Raw genomic sequence first — 9,796 nt, 5'->3', positions numbered from 1 at the left:
AATTTTATAGACAAGATACAATAAACAATCCGAAGATCAAACTTCAGAGAGTCCAGTCTCATTCTTCAGAGCCTGGGGCCGTTCCCTGGGACCACCCAACTCACCTCGGAGCAGAGAACAAACAGCCGACACCAAGACCTGGCGTCCCTGGGTGGGCGACCATGGGGGCACCCAGAGTGGGTTCAAAGCGAGCTCCAGGTCGGCTCCGAAGAGGACCTGAAGAAAGCTCTGAGTGGCCAGCTCCCAGAGCTGGACTCGTTCCCAGGAGGGCTCCGATAAAACTCCTTGGGAAGCAGCCAGAACAGCTGGAAGAAGCAGCAGCCACTCAAAGTCATCTCGTACTCCCACTTCTGCCGAAGAAGAATTCATAGCAGAACAGCCTGGACCAGACCCAGAAGCGCGCCTGGGATCCATCCTCCTGTGAGCTGCAGGCTGGTGAGCAAGACATCCAGACTGCCCTGATGACATCACTTTAGTAAGAAGGTCCAGAATTAAGAATATGGGGGCACATACTCCGAGGAACAGCTGAGCATCCTGTCCGCCCTACACGGTGTGGTACAGGCACAAACCCCTTCAATTTCTAAGAAAGAGCTCAAAGACCTTTTACTATGAGTCAGATGTAACTATCCCTATACAGAGACGCGTCTTTTGTTTGAGGTAGGCTTTTGGCAAGAGATAAATAGGCATCTTTACTATTCAGCAGTTAAAAAAGATGAAACAGCCACAAAATTGTTATCACCAACCAGGGTCATGCTTGAAGCAATCTCTAGAAAAGTTGCCAGACGGCAGCCTGTCAGATCTCTCAAAGAGGCGGAGGGAAAGGAGCAAAGCCAGAGAAGGAGGTTGGCTTTGCTCCCAACTGCCCAGGGAGAGACAGACCCCGTAAAGAGCGGGGAAAAGATTTCATCTACAATTCCCTCATCCCAAAAGGCTGCGGGACCTCCAAAACACCCAGAAATCTCAGACACTTCAGAGCTTTCAGGGTCTGATTCTGACATTTCCTCACTTCCAAGCAGGATTGAAGAGTCAGACTGCCCTGTTACAGCGCGTCCGACCGACCCGCGGGAGCAAAAGGGAAGTGGAGAGGGCGCAGAATCAGGCAGGGGGGTCGAAGCGAGGCCAGGGGGGGAGGGGGAAGAACGTCCTCGCGGTGGGCATATTCGACCGATCCCATTGTGTCAGACACGGGGGGTAAGCCAGCCGGAGCAGCTGCAGAGCTCCAAGTTTCCGTGGGGAAACACAGGGCGGGGACACCTCACCCAGAAGTCAAACCGCGGAGGTCGGCCAGAATGGCAGCAAGGGAGCAGGCACGGGCAGGGGGGAGAGCTGCGCGCGCCGGCGGGAGCCATGGATACGGCATCAGAGGGGGAAGAGAAGGAGTCCAGAAAGGAAGAGACGTCAGAAGCGGAGCGAGACAGAGACAGTGACGTCAGCCAGGGGGAGGCGAGAGGCGTGCCCAAAGCTACGCGTGCGTGGAAGGCGCGGGGGGGAGCGTAGTCGGAGGCGGGTCCGTTCCCCTGTGACTACACGGGCAAAGAAGAGGCGAGCTCGGGGCTCGAGTTCGGGAAGCTCCACCCCTTCTCCAGTCCCGGTTCCTCCAGTTCCAAGCCCTCCAGAGTCAAACCTCTGTTACCCCGAGAAGGCGTCCGCGTGTCCAATCCCAAATGCCAGCACAGCTAGAAACAACTCAGTCCTTGTCTCATCAAAAGCTGCATGCATTTCAATTCGCCGAGAAAGGACAGCAAGACCGGGGCGAGTTCACGTCGCCATGTCAGTCAACCGGGCGGGCGACAGCGCCACCTTGTAGTAGAATGACCAAAATGCGAGACATGCTGAACCTGATCGGCCAAGCCACAGCGCCGTCTGGTGGTGGGACTGCAACATTGCAGCAGTTTTTTCCAACAACGTATAAAAAGAAAACAACAACAAAGAAACCAATGACAACACAGCAAAAAGGATATCCTTCAGCTTCGGAATTTTTTGAAGCGCAAGAAACTTCAGATGAAGCACAACCACAAGAAAACATAATACATATCACAGCATCAGAAAGAATGCCAGCGTAGATGTTTTCAGCAGCTGAAGCAGCAAAGCAGTTTCTGTGATCATTCAATACAGCAAAGAAGAAAAAACAGACAGAATTTCGATATTAATATTTAAGAGTAAGGCCAAAGACTTCATCAAACAGAAGGAAGTAGTCTTCTGAGACACCAATGACTTCAAAAACTCCATTGTTCTTGCAAATACCAGCGGAGTTTCCAGAAGAGGAAGAAAAAGAAAGTTCAGTGAAGACAATAGATTAGAAAAACATTAGACAAGAATTGTCAAAAGAGAGAGGCCTTTTGCAAAGTCCAGCAGATCTCACGATGCCAGTCACATATGATGCACAGGGTCAGAATCCAAGGTGAGAAAGAACAGATCACAAGGTAGTCAAAGAATTAGTAAAGGCAGTCCGAGAATACAGGTTGACATCACAATTCTTCAAACAGAAGTTGACAAAAACTTTCAACATGTATGATTTTACACCCGACGACATTTGATGTCTTGTGTCGATGATGCTCACAGACACACAAAATCTCATATGAGACAGAAAGTAGAGAAGATACCTCAAAGAATTGAGAAATAGATATCAAGGTAGGCCAAATGCAAACCTCACAGTGGCACAGTTAGCAAGTGATCCTCCAGATGACAATCCAGCAGAGCAAGCAGTGAGGCTTCCAAGGCAAGTGCTGAGAGACATCAAAGAAGCAGCACGAAGAGCGATTTTACAAATTGCTCCAGCAAGAGTTCCAGATATTCCAGTCTCAGCCGTCAGACAGGGTTCCACAGAACCTTACTTATTGTTCATAGATTGGCTCACACAAACTGTAGATCAACAGATAGTTGATGAAGCAGTGAAGAGACCACTCTTAAAAAATTTAGCTTATGCTAATGCCAACCCAGATTGTCAATGAGTCATTGCCGCAATGCCAAGACGACCGTCCTTGGCAGACATGGTGGAGGCATGCAACAAGGTAAGAACATCTCAGCATGTCATGTTGATCATGAAAGATGAGTTGCGAAGAGAATGAGAAAATGAAAAGACCATCAGAAGAGAAAATACTAGAGAAATTTCTTGAAAAACAAACAGAGGCGATGGACAAAGTTCTCGCAAGCATTCAGAAGAAGAACAACTCATCAAGAAGACAATGCTACAAATGTAAAGCATTTAGACATATGAAGAAGAATTGTCCACAAGCACAAGGACAAGCTCACGCACAAACACAAGCGCAAATGCATGCACAAAAACCAGTGAGGCCACTCTGTCCACGATGCGGGAGAGGAGGACACTCCACGAAAGAATGTTATTCTCAGACAGACGTAGAAAGAAATCCTTTACTGTGTCCAGGAAACAGAAGAAAGAGCGCGAGAAATTGCCAACGCGCCAAGACACAAGTGATGGCGATGACACAAGAGCAAGCAAGACAGTCGTTAGACAATGTCAAGCAGACGCCCTCAGCAGGGTCGTCAGCAGACTCCCCTGTGACCCAGAACTTCTCCCACCAAGATCGCAGTGTGCACTAGCAGCCTCCAAATTAGTGTGTTTCTTAGATGAAGGTCATGCAGTGATACCAACAAGTGTCAACGAAGCTTCAGCCGAGAGACAAGATTTCTTAATTATAAGTCAAGACAAGAGCAGTATCCTGAGACTTGTTGTCTATCCCTCATTCATCTCAGCAGACAAGACTGAAAAGTTGACAGTGTTGGCAAGAGCTCTTCGTCCACCAATGACTGTAGCAGAAAATACTCCGGTAGCAAAAGCTATTGCTTTGCCGCCACATGCCATGGAACAAGTCATGCCAGTGTTTGACAAAGAGAGACTTCCTTTGAAGGAGCATGTTGAAGTACATACCACATGGGTGAAACACATAAGCTGAGATTGACCCACAGTCCCTTGTCAGTTGACATGTAGAGAAAAAACAATAATAGTCAGAGAGATGCTCGACACGAAGGCAGATGTCACAGTAATATCTTACATTTATTGGCCTCGTGATTAGAGTTTGATTGCGCCCTTAAGATCTCTCTCAGGCATAGGGGGAGTTTCTCTGTGTCTGCAGAGTGAGAACACCATTGTTGTCACAGGGCCAAGACCAAGAAACAAGACAGCCAATCACCGTATGAGAGAGAGATCTTTTAGCACAATGAAGAACGAAGTTAGAAGTAGATTTTTCATAAGAGTCACTGCAGCACTCGCCACACTGAAGCTGACTTGGAAGACGAATGATCCAGTTTAGGTAGATCAGTAGCCCCTTGAAAAGAAAAAGTTGAGTGCGTTGAGAAACCTGGTCCAAGAACAATTGCAGAAAAGACACATCAAATCAACAGTCAGTCCTTAGAATTCTCCAGCCTTTGTCATCAAGAAGAAAGTATCAAGCACATAGAGATTGTTGCACGATCTCAAGAAGATCAATGAAGTCCTCGAAGACATGAGACCACTTCAATTGAGACTTCCATCAGTCTCGATGATTCCCAGAGATTGGCTGCTTGTTGTCATTGACATCAAAGATTGCTTCTTCAGCATTCCACTTCATCCAGATGATGCTCCAAGACTTGCCTTCTCTGTTCCAGGTATCAACAGGGAAACGCCTCTGCAGCAGTACCATTTGGTAGTTCTTCCTCAAAGCCTGAAGAACTCTCCGACGATCTGCCAGTGGTACGTGGCGCGAGCGTTGTCACCAGCAAGGAAGAAATTTCTGAAGGTGAAGATCATTCATTATATAGATTATTTGCTCATTGCAGCGGCAACACAACAAGAGCTGCAAAAAGCTCATGGTTGTGTGATTGAAGAAATACAGAAGGCGAGTCTAGAAATCAGTGTTTCAAAGATTCAGGAAGTCACACCATAGAAATATCTTGGGTAGAAGATCTCAGAGAGAACAATCAAGCCTCAGAAAATAGAAGTCAGCACAAAAGTCAATAATCTGCATGATCTACAGCAACTCCTAAGAGAGATCAACTAGATGAGACCAATTTTGAGAATCACAAACAACGACATTCCAGCGTTGCTTGATCTTCTGAGAGGAGACACAGATATAAAATCTCCCAAAACACTCACTCCAGAAGCGAGGAAGGAGTTGAAACAAGTCACAAACACCATTCAGAAGAAGCAAGCACACAGATTTGTGGAATTATTGTCCTTCGAGTTGGCAGTGCTAGGAGAAAAAGAACAATTTCATAGCTTGATTTTTCAATGGGATTCGTCTCAAAGAGACTCTCTATTAATTATAAAGTAGATTTTTCTACCATACAAGCCTTCAAAGACAATTCTCACAGACTTAGAGATGGCAGCACAGATCATCATAAAAGCAAAGACAAAGCTTTTGACAATGTCAAGAAGAGAATTCTCGACCATCCATCTACCATTGAAAAAAGACTATTTCGACTGGGCGATGCAGAAGTCGAAAGACTTGATAATCACGTTGTTGAGTTTTCCAGAGATCTGCACAATTCATTTGCCACAACACAGAGTGTTGCAATCACATCTATGTTACAGACAAAGACCAAGAATAAGTGAAGAACCTCTAGACGAGATCACAGTGTTCACTGATAGTTCAAAGAAAACACACAAGTCAGTGATCACTTAGATGAACTCAGCAATGAGAGAGTAAGACTCAAATGTAAAGACAGCTCAAGGCTCTCTGCAAATTGTAGAGTTAGCAGCAGTTTTCAGAGCGTTTCAGTTGTTCAAACAGCCTCTCAATCTGGTCACAGATTCCGCATATGTCGCGGGAGTGGTCAAATGATTAGAAAGTTCGCTTTTGAAAGAGACCAGCAATGAAGTTTTGTATTCATACCTGGCGAGCATGAAAACTTTGCTAGAAAGCAGAGAAAATAAATATTTCATCACTCACATTAGAGCGCACATGTCACTTCCAAGTTTTCTAGCAGAGAGAAATGCTCAAGCAGACAAGTTGACAATGCCAATTTCACAAACCCTTCCAGACATTTCTGAGCAAGCAAGAATAAGCCATGCATTCTTTCATCAGAATGCGCAAGCGCTGATAGAATCCTTTCGTCTCACAAAAACTCAGGCGAAAGAAATCATTAGTGCTTGTCCAGATTGTCAGCTTGTGCAGCCACCTGCTTCCACAAGAGCAGTCAATCCACGAAAACTGCAGTCTTCAACTATAGCAAGCTGATGTCACAAAATATCCATCATTTGGGAAGCTCAAAAATGTTCATGTTTCAGTAGATACATTTTCGAGAGCAGTCTTTGCTTCAGCACATGCAGGGGAAACAGCAGAACATGCTTGTCAGCATTTCTTGCAAGCATTTGCATCATTAAGTGTACCTCAAGAAATAAAAACAGACAGTAGTCCAACATATACAGGCAAAGTGCTTGACAAATTTCTGAAAAAATGGAGTGTCAAACACACATTCAGTATTCCATACACTCCCAGAGGTCAGGCAATCATTGAAAAAACACATCATACCCTGAAATCCCTTTTAGACAGACCAAAAAGGGGGGAGCCAGAGGTGACACCTCACATGAAATTAAACAAAGCATTGTATGTGTTGAATTTTCTAAATATTTCATCTTCAGACCCAAATCCTCCAATTCTGAAACATTTTTCAAATAGCTCTCAGGCAAAACTTAAGGAAAATCCTTTAGTTTTGGTCAGAAACCCAGAGTCAGGCCAGATAGAAGGGGCCTTCAAGCTAATCACGTGGGGCAAGGGTTTCGCTTGTGTTTCCACAGGTCAAGGTCTGAAGTGAGTTTCGGCACGATGCGTCAAACCATATCGAGCGAGAGAGCAAGAGAGCGCTGATCCTAGAAACAGAGAGACAGGAACACAGACAGAAGAAGAAGAAAACCAGACTCCGGATCCAGACAAAGAAGTAAAAAAGACTTAAAGACTTGGGGGTGTTACTTTGGAACTTGAGTGTGGGAAAAAATGGTGGAGCTTTTCAACAGGGTTGAAATTGTGAGCTTCATAATGCTCGTGTGCCTCAGTTTTCAATATAGAGCTTTTAGCTTTGAGGAAAAATTACCCATTGATCAGCCAAAACAAAACGTTTGGGAAACTTTGGCCTAGGCGGCAAATTTAAGTAGCATCTGCCTGACGCACTCGAGGCCAGGAAAACCATTTTAGACATGCATGGTTAGATTGCCAGTGGACTCATAGCCAATTCCAGGACGTCCTCCAATGGAGATTTCGCAAGTCCTTAAGGATCCTGTGAAAGAGTGGTGCTCTTGGACACATCTTCTTCCTGTGGCTTCTACTGAACCTCAGGAATTGGAAATTTTCAGGTCCACGACAATAGAACTATGCATGCAGTTTGACATTTCGGATGTAGAGAAAAACAATAAGACCACTGATGTCACACCGAGTCATGCTTTTTATAGAAATGCATCGGCTTGGTGCAAATACACTGAGACGATGACAAAAGGTTCACTCCAAGCTCCAGTGAAATTGCCACACGGACTTTTCCTAATTTGTGGGGACAGAATTTGGCACAGCATCCCTTCAAACGCAAAAGGCGGTCCATGCAGCATTAGAAAGATGACAATGTTGTCACCAGAATTGATTTCAGTGACAGAAAAAACACAAACGTAGAGTGAAAAGAATGAAAAGAGAGTTGCAACATTACAGTGCAGATTGCAACGATGAAGTGTACACTTGGGACAGAGCATAGAGAATTGCTGTGGCAATTTTCTCACCTCAGACAGCGTCGGGGGTGGCCTTGAGTCAACTGGACCAAATGGGTTGTTAGTTGAGCAAACATTCTCAATCAGTTTCTCTTGCACTGTGACTTGCTGACAGATGTTAGCAGTGTGAGACGAGCAGTCCTTCAAAATCAAGCAGCGATCGATTATCTGCTGCTGGTGCATAGACATGGATGCAATGAATTTGAGGGGATGTGCTGCATGAATTTGTCAGATCATTCAAGATCAATTCATGAAAATATTCAAAAAATAGAAGATAGCATAAAGAAGCTTGGCGAAATCACTAGATCCTAGATCGATGCTGTAGTGGAATTTCTTGACCCTTCTCCTTTATGGAGAGGAATTTTGAAAATGAGATATTATGTTTTAATGATACTTGTAGTTCTCCTGCTCATCATACCGTGCATCCTTTTGTGTGTGCAGCGGGTCGTGAGTCGAGTTGCAAAAGAAGTGTTTTTAGTGCAAACAGAAGGGGGAGATGTGGGAACTCAGCACATGTGTGCGAGGGGAAGAGGTGTCTCTGTCTGTGTGAATGGGAAGTGTACTCGCCCACAAACCAGAGCCAAGATTTAGTAACCAACATGTGCCAAGTGTGGATGTAAATAGTTTCCTGCTCTTTTTTGATTTTTTTTCTCAAAGGTTAATTAGCTTTTCAAGATTTTCTAGTCATTTGAAAAATTCTTCTGTGTTGATGTGAGAATAGAAATCTGCATCAAGCTTACTGTGTAAAAGCAGGGTAATCCTTTGGACTAGATGATGACTTTTGGAAGATGACATTTGCATCTGCATCAATCAATTCCCTTGTTTTGGAAGTATTTCTGTTGCTGAAAGTAGTAACTCTCAAGATGTGTTTTTCGAAGGTGTAAAAATTGAGATCCTCATTTGTGTCACTGAGATACAAAGAATATCCCTTCAAACCATCCATTCCATCATTTCAATTTTGTATTTTTGAATTTTCAATAGCTAATTCTCACTTTAAAAGTGCTTTTAAATGCACTGCTTTGTCACAATTTTGGTTTTTCTTCATTTCTAAGCTTCAAAATGATATTTAATAAAGAGTAATTTCTTGTAACTACTGGACAGTTTGCAAATTAACGTCCAAGTGGAGGAAGGGAGGAAAGCAAGTGGTAGAAGGATGTGGCAGAAGGAAGGTCATAGTGGAAGGAAGGAAGTGAAGGAAGGAGGGGGGCAGGAGGGAAAAGAAAGAAAGAGAGAAAAAAGAGAGAAGAAAGAAAGAAAGAAAGAAAGAAAGAAAGAAAGAAAGAAAGAAAGAAAGAAAGAGAGAGAGAAAGAAAGAAAGAAAGAAAGAAAGAGAGAAAGAGAGAAAGAAAGAAAGAAAGAAAGAAAGAAAGAAAGAAAGAAAGAAAGAAAGAAAGAAAGAAAGAAAGAAAGAAAGAAAGAAAGAAAGAAAGAAAGAAAGAAGGAAAGAAAGAAAATTCCCAAATGTCAGTAACATTAAAAATGATGAAATATTTGCGTGTATAAAGAGCGAGGACTAGATACTAGATATAGTATTGCTAAATGGAACATATATGTGAGACCCAAGCATTTCAACTCCTTGGATAGCAATTTCTCAGAATGAATAGTCTGTTATTTCTATCTTCAACTACTTAGTGCTACTTGTGAGAGTCTGTCCGAATTTTCCCTCCTCTGCCTCACGATTGTCATTGGGGGACCACTGAAGAGAAGACCGCCCCCCATCTAAAATCTCTGACTCTGAAGGAGAAAGTCACATGCCAAAGGCCCTGAGACCTGAAAGTACAGTGTTGAGCTGTTTGTTTTCACAGGTGTTTTTTGCTGTCTGCTAAGAAGGGGGCACCATGCCCTCTTTTGCAACAACAGCTTTTGGAAGCTGTCCCACCTCTTGGCCTGGCTGGACTTCTCATGAGTTTCAGGTGGTCTCCCACAGAAGACCCTCACCTGCTTTACAACCACCGTGACAGACAAACTGAGATGTAAGGAGCCTCTCCATCAAGGACTGAGACATGAAATCCCCATGTGAAAAGGCCCCTCTCCTCCTTCCAAGGACTGGGACTAAAACACCCAACGTGATGGAGGTGTGTGGGGGAAGGCAAGCTGACCAAAGCGAGA

The sequence above is a fragment of the Geospiza fortis genome, unplaced genomic scaffold (genome assembly GCF_000277835.1).
Source record: "Geospiza fortis unplaced genomic scaffold, GeoFor_1.0 scaffold672, whole genome shotgun sequence".
NCBI classification, from domain to species: domain Eukaryota; kingdom Metazoa; phylum Chordata; class Aves; order Passeriformes; family Thraupidae; genus Geospiza; species Geospiza fortis.
Note: the sequence above shows the minus strand (reverse complement) of the source record.